Genomic DNA, 14,872 nt, shown 5'->3' on the forward strand with positions numbered 1-14,872 from the left:
TGCAGCTTTTGGCAACGATTCCAGTGTCACGTATGATGTTAAGCAGTATGGTGAATATCAGTGCAAGGATATGGCTATGGTTAGGCCGTGGACTCCTCCAAACTTGTGAAATTTGATCGGTATGGGGAACACAACATAGTAGATCAACACCGCCTAGGATTTGCTCAACGTCGCAGATTAGATGGGAATGAATTTTAGTTCTTTGGTTTTTCAGTCATTTATTTTTGCGTAAGCTTGTAGTGCATTGTTAGTTGTATGTCATGTCAACTCATGTAATGGTAATTTTGGTTGACATTGAGGTGACACTAGTCTCATCAACTATTGTCACGAGTTTGAGGTTTTGTTGGAACTGGTAATTTCAACCGTAGACAGACTTATTTGCAGGAAGTATTGATTAGCAAAGTATGATGAAGCCGTGAGAGAATTAGAGGATAGTGGTTGGAGTTGCATTATAAATTAAGGATGATGTGCAATTGAGTAGAGTTTGTGAGCATGCTGTATTTATGTCATTATGTAAGTTTATGATGTTTTGTAATAGTTGTTGGTAAAAATTTATTATGAGGAACTTGTTAATGAACAAAGTAATATAATTAAGTTAGTGATTCTCAAAGTGTTAAGAGAACATATCGTTAATTTGATTATGTGAGTTTGTTATATGTTGATGGGTCTTGTTGTTCTTCTGTGTTTCAAGAGCATCAGTTATAAGTTATCTGTGTGTCTATAAGTGTTTGTGTGAAGAAAGGTCAATTGTATAATTGATTGTTGAATACACTCAGCCCAGACAATGTACCTATATAATTGTCAAAATTGTAGTTCGCGACATTTTGATAGATGGAAGTTAGTCCATAGAATGGTTGAGTATCGAGATTGTCCTTTGGGAGGTCGAGATTGTCCTTTGTCCTTTGGGAGGTCGAGATTGTCCTTTGGGAGGTCAGGAAGCGTCAATTTTGCAAGTTTGTCAATGATGATCAGAGGTAGTTATGTTTTAAATGGAGGTCAAGTGGTAGGTTGAATTTGTGTGGTGAAGAAAAAGTTGTGCCTACGAGATTCAAGAGTGAGTCTAAGTGTTGGTGAAGGCCATACTAGACAAATGTGACTTGAATGTGGATTATATGTGTTTCATGTATTGTAACCTAACATGTACACATAAAGGAGGGACTTGGAGATAATGCTTTCATGTTGAGTTTAGAATTGGTTTGAGATTTGTAAGAGAGTGTTGAAGAGATTTTTTCAACTCTTATCTCTAATATTAGAATTAGCTGGATTTCAATACAACTATATATATGTATCATATTTGTGAATAAAAAATGGTAAAAAAAATTGTGTAAATTAATTTCTTATTATTTTCTAGTTTATTTTGCCCATAATTTTATAGAGATTTATAAGAATCACAAGTTTGAATTATTCTCCATTATCCAAATATCTCAAAAAAAAATTATGATGTTACATCTATATATAAAAAATAAAAAACACATTTTAAATAACAAAAATTATGAATTAACCAAATTTATTTATCTTTTTTCAAAAAAAAAAAAATTATGAATTAACCAAAATTTATTTATCTTATACCTTCTCACATTATTATTACAAAATATCTCAATAAAATAAATAAATAAATTATTCCATAACCTAACAACATTATCACATCTCTTATTATTTTTTATTATTTTGTATGGAATAAAATAAAAAAATGTCATTTCATTAAAAAGATGTGTTCCTCGTGACGAAATAGTTGTAATTACCTTAAAATATTATAAAAATATGACCAAACTTACACTCTCTTTTTCTTACTTTATTAGCCCATGCCAAGGACGGAGCATGGAAATGGATCAAAAGTCGGAGTTAGTTTTGAGTTTTCATATATATATTATATAAAAATAATAATAATAATAAAATAAAAATTTTAATTATTATATTTTTGAATGGTTAAAAAATTATGAAATAACTATTATAATTAATATATATATATATATATATTATATAAAAAATGGGTACATATATATATATCACATAGAAAAATTTGGACAAATCAATCTTGAAAGGAATCAAATCTAGTTGACTAGACTATATATATCACATGGGAAAATTTGGGCAGATCAACCCCAAAGGGAATCAAATCCGGTGGACCAGACTATATATATATATATATTTCACATAGGAAAATTTGGGTAGATCAACCCCAAGGGAAAATCAAATCTCGCCTCCCATACTAATATATATATATATTTCACATAGGAAAATCTGGGTAGATCAAACCCGAAAAGAAAATCAAATCCCGCCGGCCTAGAGTATATATATATATATATATATATGTAACATAGGAAAATCTGGGTAGATCAACCTCCTCGAAGGGAAAATCAAAACCCGTCGTCTAGACTATATATATATTTTACATAGGAAAATCTGGGTAAATACTCGGAAGGGAATCAAATCCCTCCTAGACTATAAAGACCTAATCCCAAGGACGTTGAGGAGAATTGATCATATAACTCCTAATTAAAAAAACACTTGACAAAAAAAACTCAACCCCGCTTAGAAAAACACTTGAGAACACAGAGTCGATAGATTAAACTTATCATATATAAATTTCATTTGCACCTAAGATAAATCGTATGAGATATCGCTCATTCATATTTCTCTTAAAGGAATCCTGCAACCATTTAAAATTTAAACTCATTGGCTAGCTTCGATAGATCGTATGAGATTACTCGTTCCTATACCTCTTAAATTAACCCTACAGCCATTTAATATGTTAACTCATTTGCTATTTTGGATGATCATTCCTATACCTCTTAAATCAACCCTGCAACCATAAAATGCCACATGGCTGGCCAAGCCAAACTATCTGTCCATTGCATTAACTATGGTGATTGGTGAACTTCGACCAAACTATAGTCGTTGAATGATGGCAGAGAGATTAGATGATAGAGATTGGCAACCACGCCATCATATCAAAACTATTTAGCAGAAACAAATATTCGCATGTTAAAATTTGGGGGCACCATGAAACCCTCTATTCTTCACCCAAAAAAAAGAAAAAGAAATCTTAATATTGGAGTTATTTCGAGATGGAAATCCTAATAATGGAGCTTGTCTCATTGAAATATTGAAAACAAAAGAGAAATATTCTTGTTGAAATCTTGGCATTAGATGCTTAATGTTGTGAGCTTCACGCGTTGGCCTATTCGGTGAGCCTTGAGATTCCTCCATAAAAGGAATGGTACAAAAGGTCTCCTATGCCAGAAATAATAAACATGGGATTTTCTTAACACGCTGACTTAGGTGCCAAAGTTGTCGGCCATGTTTCAAGGAAGTCCACAAGTAAGTAGATCTTTCATTATTTTATTTTTATTTGTAAAATATTGTTGATTTTGTCTAATTTTATAGAATTTTTTATTATTTTTTTGGGTTATATTTCGGTTAGTTTAGTCAAGCTCCAACAAGAATTGGGATTTTTCTTCGATATGAAGTATATTTAAGACAAGGTTTTTGGGAAGAGTAGGAAGAGGTGGAGAGAGATTTTTTTTTTGGGTTAAAGTGGATGCCAATCAATATTTAATAAAAAGATTGTAAAAATATTTGACAAGTTAAGCCATCATATTTAATTGGATTATTTTTATGTTTTAATATTTGTATTTTATTTTCTTATACGAAAAATTGAAAATTGAATGGTGTTCACTGTATTTTACAAGTATAGATTCTTACTATAAAGAATATTGTTATCAATTTTCTAGGGTTTATGTTAGTTGTTGTATGTCCTTTTTAAGTAACATTTTTCTATTCCTTTAAATCACTAGTTTACATCAAAATTTATTGAAATGTGTCTTTGGCTTCCAATAAAGAGGCTAAATTATGCATAGAATTTTAATTCATCATGATTTAAAGAAATAGTTTACTAAGAGTGTACCAAAAGCCTAGCAAGCTTATTTGAGAAACATGGCCTTTAAGGCTATACATAAATATAAAAATAAAATAACCATAGAACAAGCAGTTAAAAACTAGATGGCATATTTAACTTTGAAGAATTTTCGAAATTTGAGGCTTCAATAGAGATAGGAACCCCATTACATCCTCAAGAGCAACCTAGATTAGGGGACAGGTCAAGGTGAGCTTCAATTTTCCTGATTTTGTTCTCCATGCAGCAAATGTGTATCTACAAATCATCCAATTTGAGGAGAATCTCTTCTCTGGAAGTGTTCATGTTCACTAGCATGTATCCTAACAAATTTTTTAGATGTCAATACAAATCTATTTTATGCATATAAAGATTGTGATGACCCTAGGAACGACTTATGTCCAGGACCCACCCAACGGCTTCTGCAAGCACCTCAAAAGCAGTTATGCAACACTACTCATCCATTGTGTTGTGCTTTGCTTGTGTTATTTTGTTGAGGATGCTTCATGGTGTGAATTCGCTATAATGATTAATCAATCTCTTTGCTTGGTGCTAGGCTCTAGAACCTCTAAGCTCAATGTAATAGGTTTCACCACGACATGGTCAAGCTCGTTGCCTCGACATGATGACCACCAGTGATGGAATCTAAGTGCAACCACAGAGAAAGGGAAATGAAGAAATGGCTTTGCATGAAAAGATGTCATCAAGGGGTGGAGAAGTAAATTGGAAGAAGCAGACATGACCAGAAGGTAAGAGGGTGCACCAAGGGAGGAGAGAAGGTGAGGGATGAGGAAAAGCCAACTAGGAAGGACCCAACAAAAAGTCAAGTGAAGACAAACTAATTGCTAAGGAAAGGCCCTGATAGACCATGGATATTTCCCCAACGTTGCATTACCAACAAGGCAGACCAATGCTTTCACCGAAGAGGATGCATTATGATAGAGAGAACAACTCACATTAGCTAAAAAATTGTGCTTGCCTCATCTAAGTACCTGTAGCCAGGATGGTGATGCTGAGCAAGTTCCAAATGTCGTAAACTAAAGCGTACAATAAATGATTGCACCTAGACTATGATCCAATTTCCTCATGCATACCATAATAATTATCCACCTCTTAGAATCATCAATGTGCATTATAAGAGTTGGCTTACTTACAAAATTGGGCATGCAAGTATGAGGGGAGTCAACAGACTGATATCGTTGCAAATGTTGAGAGGGATCCTTCATTAAAATAGACCAAAGCGACATGATTGGTGGATTAGTGGCAGAGTAAATTTCCATTAAAATGCAAGTGTGATGGGATGTGCCTTGTTAATTCATGATAGGGTGGTGATGCTACTTCTCCCTCCTTTATTCACTAGTGGGATGATGACATCTGTCCCCCTCATTTGTCCCATGTCGATCACCCAATCCAAGAATATGTGTTGTGTGTCTTCATTAGTAAGGTGGATGGGCAATTTTCATAAGTGTAGATGTGATACTAATAAAAAGAATAATGATATGCTAAATAATTTGCTTATTGCTTGTTCATGTTAGGCCCCTTTTCCAATTTAATGCAACTTTTTAAATTGATAAATTTAAACCTTCTAAGTTCTTTTTGCAACTAGTATTATGTATTGTTTCAAGTTTAAGTTTAAGTTCAACTTCATTTTTTCTAGGGAATCAAGTCTACATGGTTCCTTTGAGTTTGAATTACCGTAAAGTCATACTCACAATTTTGAGCCACGAGTATAACTTAGAACCAAAAGTTGAATGCAAGTTAGATTGACTCAGTGAATTGAAATTGTGAGTTTCATAAGCTAGATTCACTTATCTACTTGTGAATGGTATATGAAAGCAAAACTAAACACTCATTTTGCTATTTTTTTTTTAAACCCAATTTCACAATAAACAACAAGTCAAAGTCTCTCAAATCTAAATGGTGAATTTCACAAGCTAGATTTACTTATATTTGTGAATGATATAAGAAAACCAAAAATATATACTAATTTTATTTGTTTTTTATTACCCAATTTCTCAACAAACAATTCCATAAACTTGTCCGCTCAAAAAATTATAATATATAATATTATCTATATATATTTTTTTAAGTACATAACATGTTTATCAAAAATGTTAAATGCAATAACCAAAAGTTGAATGCAAGTTAGATTGACTCAGTGAATTGAAATTGTGAGTTTCATAAGCTAGATTCACTTATCTACTTGTGAATGGTATATGAAACCAAAACTAAACACTCATTTTGCTATTTTTTTTTTAAACCCAATTTCACAATAAACAACAAGTCAAAGTCTCTCAAATCTAAATGGTGAATTTCACAAGCTAGATTTACTTATATTTGTGAATGATATAAGAAAACCAAAAATATATACTAATTTTATTTGTTTTTTATTACCCAATTTCTCAACAAACAATTCCATAAACTTGTCCGCTCAAAAAATTATAATATATAATATTATCTATATATATATTTTTTTAAGTACATAACATGTTTATCAAAAATGTTAAATGCAATAGCAAAGACATTTTTCAATCAGAATATCCTTAATTTAACATCGGGAAATTGCAATTTATAATTTATTAATTTAAAATATACTTGGTTGCTTTGCAGCTACAAATCTTACTTATTTAACCTTTTTTTTAACTTTTAAAAATGTGATAAAAAATATAATAATTTTATTATTGAAATATGAACTTATAAAAGTTATAATTAAATATAAAATATTCATAATAACTTTATTATTGAAATATGAATATATAAAAATATAATTGAACATAAAATATACATATGTGGGGATTTTGTTTTTTTTTTTAAATAAAAGATAAATTTGTATTCATATTATGTTTTTTACCTTTACTTTATTTTTGTAACTTTTAAAAATGTGAACTTTATTTATTTAAATCTTGAACTTTTGAAAAGTGTGAACAAAGAAAAGTAACATGCTTTTACATTATATTATTAAAATATGATTTTAAAATATATGATGATGGTTTTTTCGGGGAATTCGGGAAAAGTATAAGATGGTTATATAGTAGTTTTATATTATTTTTCATTCAATTATATATATAGTTATAATTTTACATTAATATACAAACTTTCAGTTATATATAAATTTGATTTTTTTATTTATATTTTTAATATTTAATATAATTAATTTTAATAACATTTATACAAAAGAAATAAGATAATGATTTTATAATTTATTTATTTTGTATTAAGTTTATTTTTTTAATATGTTTAAATGATTAGGATCATCCATGTTTACCTTCTTTGGTGTCAAGTTATTCAAAGTTTCATTATCATAACTAGTGTTTTTATTGAATTTGGTCTCGGTTCTGATGTTAGGGCTTCGTAGTGACAAATATATGGTATTTTGAGAAGGCTACCAGAGGGGCGAGGCCCTTAGTTCTCCTCCCATTTCTCAATCAAATCTCTCCTTCGCCTAATTCTCTCATCAAACATATGTACGAAGAGGTCGTATACTTTTCCAATGACCCTTATGACGACCTCCAAATCTGGTGCTCTCTGCCCTTACATTCCTCAGGTATGGAAATGTCAAAGAAATCATTTTTGGAGAGGGGTTTTATACCTCTTGGGACAAATTATATGAAATAGGTAGGGGCAACACGACAATATGTATTGTCTTCACCTACTACCACACCTCCTGATATCATGACACGTGAAAGTATCCTCCCTCTAAATCCTTTGGGATTCGTCAACACCACCCTATCCCTCCCTCCCTGTAGTGAACACATCCTTGTGAAGCCCATTTCTCCTTATTCACCACTAGATTCCCTTGTTTTTCAACAATGCTCACTTTGTCCTATGTCCTCAATGGATATATTTCTGAGTCGGTTGTCTCCCTATCTGTCTTACAAATTTCGTAGCAATTTTATATCTCTAGAAATGTTTAGTGGAGGTGGTAAAAACCCTAGGTCTCTAGTTTCCCCACTTCCAATTGTTAAAAAACACCCTAAGTCATAGAAGAAATGCATAAAGTGTAAAGCAGAGGAGTTGTCCCTGGCACTCGATAAGGATATTTAGTTGAGCGAAATTATTGGGATGGAAAGGGAAGCAATTGTTTATTTCTATGCTAGTAAAATGATGTCAATGGTGGTTCCTCGACATTGAATGGAGAAAAATTTTGCGCCCCTTTTGGGATACTCTCCCAAATGTTTAATTTTAGCAAAAGGTTGGATGGGGTGACAAACTAGGGAGGACATGTGTGCACAAAATATCTTGGAAAGATGATGGTTTTGGGGTTCTCTAGCCCTTTATCTGAAACCCTAGACTGTAGAATTTGATTCCATATAAGAAAAACATCCCATTATGCTTATCTAGGTTAGGCTTCTTGAGCTCCCTCTTATCTTCTACTCGATGGATGTCTTTAAAGAAATTGGAAATACCCTTGGATTTTACTATGATGTAGATTTCACTTATTAGATCATTGGTTATATGGCAATGGAAAGGTTTTTTGTAGGCTTGAATCTGACAAAAGGGTTTCTTGCTCCATCTTAATCAGTTCTAGCTCCCTCAAACACCAACAAAGCTTGGATTATGAGGGGGTACCCTACAAATGTGCCCATTGCCATGCACATGGTCACCTCAATAAGGACTGTGAAATTAAGAAAGTTTAAAAAAATTGGGTAAGAAAGGATCGTTTGTTCTTGGTCTCTGCTCCAAGATCATAGGTACAAGAATAAAGCCATCTAATATTTCCATCTACCACAATATTTTTCCAAAGATCCACCTAGTCCTTTTACCCTCAACTATATTATTCATACATATGTTATATTAATTTTTTTCATGTAAATCCTTGCCATAATGACATGCAATTATTATTTTTTATTAAAAGATTTATATCTCAACTATAATTTTCATAATTGCATTATATTAAAATTATATAAATATACTTTCATGTAAAATCGAGGCATTAATAATATGGATGTTAACACATCAATAACACCACTTGCATTATTTACTTTTGCATAAAATTTCACACATTTATAATTATGTTAATAAACATCCCCCTATTGAACATTTGCACACTAATTTATCTTTTAATCAAAATTTTGATTTTATGGTACATAATCAAAGAAGTTGGCATATTCTTATCATCTCCTCTACATCACTAGATCAAGTTTTCAATAATAAGTTCCTTGCATCTCTAAATCCATGATTATGTTTTCACGTTTACATAATATGATTACAAATTTACTATATGACTTGTTGATAGTTAGACATGAGATCATTGAATAGTGGAATGCCAAGTTGTTCTCCCCTCCTTGTTCTTCTTATGGAACATTCATTGTTCATGGTTCTTATGCCATTCAATAACTCATGGTTCACTCAAGTAGCATAGTGATGCTTATTGACATTTGTCGATTACAAATTAGCTAGTTGTGCCAGTACTAAACATTGTAAGAAATTAATAAGTCTATTTGCAATATTGATTTTTGATGTAAATCTCAGCATGGCATGTGGAATCTATTTCCTTATCCAAAATATCCCAATGAATGTTAATCTTGGTTAGTAAGAGTGGTTTCAATGTAAATATTATTATTTATATGTAATTTAACATTTGACATGGTAGGATATTAATAACTACTTGTAATATTATTTTTTAACATAAATCTCGTTGAGGTATGTGGAATCATTTTATCTTAGTGTTTACTTTTTATATAGATCTCATTAATATATGAGGAATCTATTTATGCTATTTTTTGTTTTTGTTTGTCTTTTTAACTTCAAAGGTGGCAAAAGATACTATAACTTAGTAGTCCAAATGCAGTGAGGATAACCATCATTGGATGCTATCAACAATTGTGGTTTGACTCATCATTGTTATTAAAAAAAAAACATGCCACTTGAAAATGACCTATCAGTCATTTTAAAAGGATAGACTTCCACTATTGTGAGATTCCTTTGGGTCTCAGGCCATCAAGATGTCTCCTTATGTGTGAGGAAAATGAGCTCTTAACTAATCATAAGCAATTTTAAGTGTTTTTTTTTGTTATTAGGCTAACACCCATAGGGTATTTGAACCTATGACTTGTCTATTACAAGGAGTGTCTTAGTATTGCACCCATTCATCATCAATCAAAAGCCCCATGTACTAAAAAAATTTAAGCCTTATTCTAGGATCACTACTTACTTAATATCTAATTCATTGTTGTTTGATTTGATTATTAGGTTGGCCAAGAAGTACTATTATATTTTGTTATTTATTTTTTCAATCGACATAGTCATGTGACACATCTACCTCACCTTAGTTGTGAAAAGTGCCTCTCGGTGTAATAAGTTGTAACATACCATAATCATTATATTAATAGAGCCCCATTGACATAATAGTTGATAACTATTCTTGATTACGACAAATAATGAAGATTAAACTAAATATTAATTGGAGTGTCATTTGTATATTTCAACGTGGTCAAATTAAAGTGGCAATATTATTAGGTCCTATTTAGTGATGGAAATGGATAAAGTTGTGGTAAATATAATACTAGGTTAAGTTAAAATGAAATGATGTTCACTTCAACTTACTCTGCATCACAAGTTAATTGGGTTTATCCAGGTTCGTTGGGAGGAATGGATGGGATCCTCCCCACCCAGGTTCAATTCTACTAATGACATGATGCACTTTGATGTAATAGACAAAATATGTACAATCATCATATGGAATATATAGACATGTATCATGAAAAAACTTACTTTGTATCACAAATTTTACAAATTGGCTCAGCCAATGTGTTTTGGTTAGTACATGTTAAAATGAAATGGTGTTTCTTTTCAGCATCCTTTTATCTCAAATTCTACTTAGTGACTCATCCAAGGTGTTTGGATTAGTGCAAGTTAATTGAAAATCATGTTCATTCTTAATTGACTTGAATTCTAGTTGTTTTTCAATTATAGCAGTGGTCAATTTCACTATATACATCATGATCATTAGTCCTAATTTTGACTATTTTATTTTATTCTTTAAGCTCATAATGTTGGAAAAATATTTGTTTACTATCCAAATTAGTTTTTTTGAGCTACTTCCTATTACTAATTTCATGATCATTCCTAATGTTATACTTCAAAGTTCATGGGGATGTAAGATTTAATATTAGGGATTACGTTCAAGGTCTTTGAAGTATTTTGTGGTTTTTGCTCATACTATAAGTATTAACACCAAGATTATATTTTGTTCAACTTGAGCAATTTGTATTTCTAATTCAAATATATAGTCATAAATTTAGGCTCCACCAAAGTGTGTCTTTCTTCAACCAAGAAAATAAGGCAAGAATGTTGCATTTAATTTGAAATTTATAGGTTATGAAGAATTTTTGAATCTAATTAATTTTATTCCAAGTATTGATATATGTTTCATATCCAAACACCACATTCTTAAAGTGTAATCAAGATAGTTAAAATTTTAAAATGAATATTTTCTTCCCTAATTGGAAAGATCTACATTTCAACATTTGTTTCCGAGAAGGTGGTAGGCTTTCCAAACACCGATGGTTCTTCTCTCAAACATTGAGATTCTAGTTTAGAGAACAATGGAAATGTACACCTTAATACTTGTAAGTTTGCATCTCTTTTAGAGTGTTTTCACCCTATCCTATCTTTGTCATAAACATTGATATTTCCTCATTGAATATATGGAAATGACTAGGTGCTTAATATACAAGCATAAGACAACTAACATAAATGATAAGATACATCCTAACATTGCTTCAAATACCTATCAAATTTACATGCTAAGTAAAAAGTGTTGGCATAAAGATGCTAATTCCTAGCTAAACCATTGAGATTAAAGGATAAGGCCACTTCTACGAGAAATGATATAATTAAAAATTAAAGTAACAAATGAATGATTGTATTCTTCAATGTGAGGTTCAATTTTCAAAAATAACTTGATTTTGTTGCAATGGCATAGAGCCTTGTATCTTAAAAAATTATGTTACCCTAAAAAAATGTATAGGATAAAAAATATTTTTTCTTTGAATGTCTTACATATTTCCATATTAAATCTCAAGCTCAATATATTTATGACATTATATAACATTTTAATTTTTTAAATCATCAAAACCAAAGTAAGGAAAATTTATTTCCAATCTTTTAAAACATAAAAATAAAATGTGATATATATATATATATATATATATAACAATATCCTCATCAATATCAAAATAAGTTAATATATCTCTTTTAAATTTAATTATTATCATAATTTATTTATACGTCTTACCCTTACACATAATTGATTAGTTTATATATTTGGCACTTAAATTTCAAATTCAAAACAATATCCTCATCATTATCAAAATAGGTTAATATAACTCTTTTAAATTTAATTATTATCTTAATTTATTTATACATCTTACCCTTACAAGTAATTGATTACTTTATATATTTCATACTTAAATTTCAAATTCAGTATTAAAATTAAAATGAATAGTTTTTTTAAATATATTTTTAAATATTTTGAAAATGTGTTTATTAAGAAAATATTTTTATTGTTTAGTTTTTTATAGGTGGGAAAATCTATCATGTTTTAGTTGTCAAACCAGCAGTGATGACAATCATCTCTAGGGTGCATACTCATCACTACCCTTATTCAAGGAAAACCACATAACCGGTTGGTGGTCCTTAAAGGGGTAGACTTTCATTCCTCCTAGATGCTTCTAGGTCTTGGGGTGTTAACCTATTTCCTTACGTCAGAGGAAGACGAGCTCTTAGCCAAGTTTTAGGGCATACTCCAACCCTACCTTATTGTTCATTAAAACCAATATCTATTTATTAAATTTTTATTATATTACTTTTAAGATTATTTTATATAAATAATATTACAAATATTTGAAAAACATTTTTTTTAAAGTTTATGTAAGTGTTTAGATAATTGTATGAATAACTTGTGGCTTGAGTAGCCAGACCAAAAGGTATCTAAGTTGTCAAAATTATCCAGAGATCACACTTCCCAAAGCCACAATAGCCCTTAACATCACTAGACTTTTACCCACCCAATTTGGAACCAATAACTTTTACACCACCAATTACCTTACCAAAACACCTATTCATTATCTACCCTTATTTATTTAAAACAATAATTACATATCTTAAATTTTAAAAATTATTATATATTTTAATTTTACAAATTTTATTAAGATATCTTGTGTTTTATGTTTTAATTTCTTAATTGAAATTTAATTATATAATTTTTAATATAGTTATATTTTATTATTATTTAAATTGTATTTTTAAATAAATAAATAAATTTAAATTATAAATAATTTTTATAATATTTAAATAATAAAAATTACATATTTTAAATTTTCTATTATAATAATTAATTAATAAAATTAAATAAAAAAATATATAAAAAACTAAACCATTTTAATAATTAATTATTAAAATGATTAATAAAATTAAATAAAATATATATATATAAACTAGACCCTTTTTTAAAATTGATCACAAAGTTAAAAAATAAATAAATATTATAAAATAAAAAACATTATTGACAAATTTCTACACGACTCTCCATGTCATGAACAAGTCCTTTCAAACCACGGGTACTTACTTTCCTATTTCTTAAAGTGATTTGTACTCACTTTCATTTCAATGTACTTATTTTCATTTTTGATGCGCTTGCTTCCTTCCCTTGTTTGTTAATATATTAATATTAAATTTTAATCTTATTTACACTCCCCTCGCTGATTTAGTTTTAGTTGTCTATCACTTAAGCCAAGGTATTTTTAGTTGTTTACATCTCTAAAATCATAGGGCAATTTAATTATTAAATGTTTTTTTGGTTAGAATTTATTTTTAATTGTTTATTTTTTAGAAATGTTTTTGTTTATTAGTTAGAATGATTTAGTTGTTTATTAATTACTAAACTGTTTTCTAGTTGGTTACATTTTTAAAATCATAAGGCAATGTAACTATTAAATGTTTTTGTTTTTTAGTTAGAAATGTAATTATTAAATGTTTTTGCTTTTTTTAGAATTTATTTGTAGTTGTTTATATTTTTAAAAATATTTTTGTTTTTTTGGGTTAGAATTTAATTTTAGTTGTTTACATTTTTAAAAATGTTTTTGTTTTTTTGGTAGGAATGATTTAGTTGTTTATTAATTAGTTAACTAATTTTTAGTTGTTTACATTCTTAAAATCACAGGCAGTTTAATTATTAAATGTTTTTTGTTTTTTTGTTGGAATTTATTTTTAATTGTTTACATTTTTAAAATGTTTTTGATTTTTGGTTGGAAATTATTTTTAGTCGTTTACATGTTTACATTATAAGAAAGTTTAATTATTAAATATTTTTGTTTTTTTGTCAGAATTTGAGGATACAATATTTGGCTTAGATTTTGAAGAATTTTAGTTGTTTAAAACATAGTTAAAACTTCAAATTCCAAAAAATTCCTGCGAAATTTATGGCAAAATTGACTGAAAAAACACTACTGAAAAAAAAATCTAACATATACCCTATAAAATAGGTATAAAAATATCTAACAAGTAGATTGTATAAAAGTAATAAACTTTGTTATATAATTATTCTAAAATTTAAATGTTTGTTTACACCTAAAAACAAATCTAAATAATATGGCATTCATAATACAAAATTACACAGAAATGGGGGAAAATAATGGACTGATATCTAGATATACCCATGAGTTCTTCCGGTCGACAGACAGAACAAAGAGAGGACGGAGCCTATGAAATCACAGTGGACACAGGACAAAAACAAGCGTACTTCGAACATAACATCCCTTTCCACATATATATTAATGACATTACATCCAATACTTTCTTTGTACTTGCCTCGGCCAAATTCTGTGGAAAGCAGGAGGCCTTGGCGTTGGTTTTCAGCCTGATAACGTAAAAGCTAATTTAATAGTGTTTGGACGCTTGTCTTCAGCGTGGGGTGGACTAAAGCGGGGAGAGTTCGATACAGACAATCATGGAAAAGATGATGTCAAATACTAT

The sequence above is a fragment of the Pinus tabuliformis genome, chromosome 6 (genome assembly GCF_031772625.1).
Source record: "Pinus tabuliformis cultivar Carrire ecotype Pingquan chromosome 6, CPIR1, whole genome shotgun sequence".
In the NCBI taxonomy this organism is placed as follows: domain Eukaryota; kingdom Viridiplantae; phylum Streptophyta; class Pinopsida; order Pinales; family Pinaceae; genus Pinus; species Pinus tabuliformis.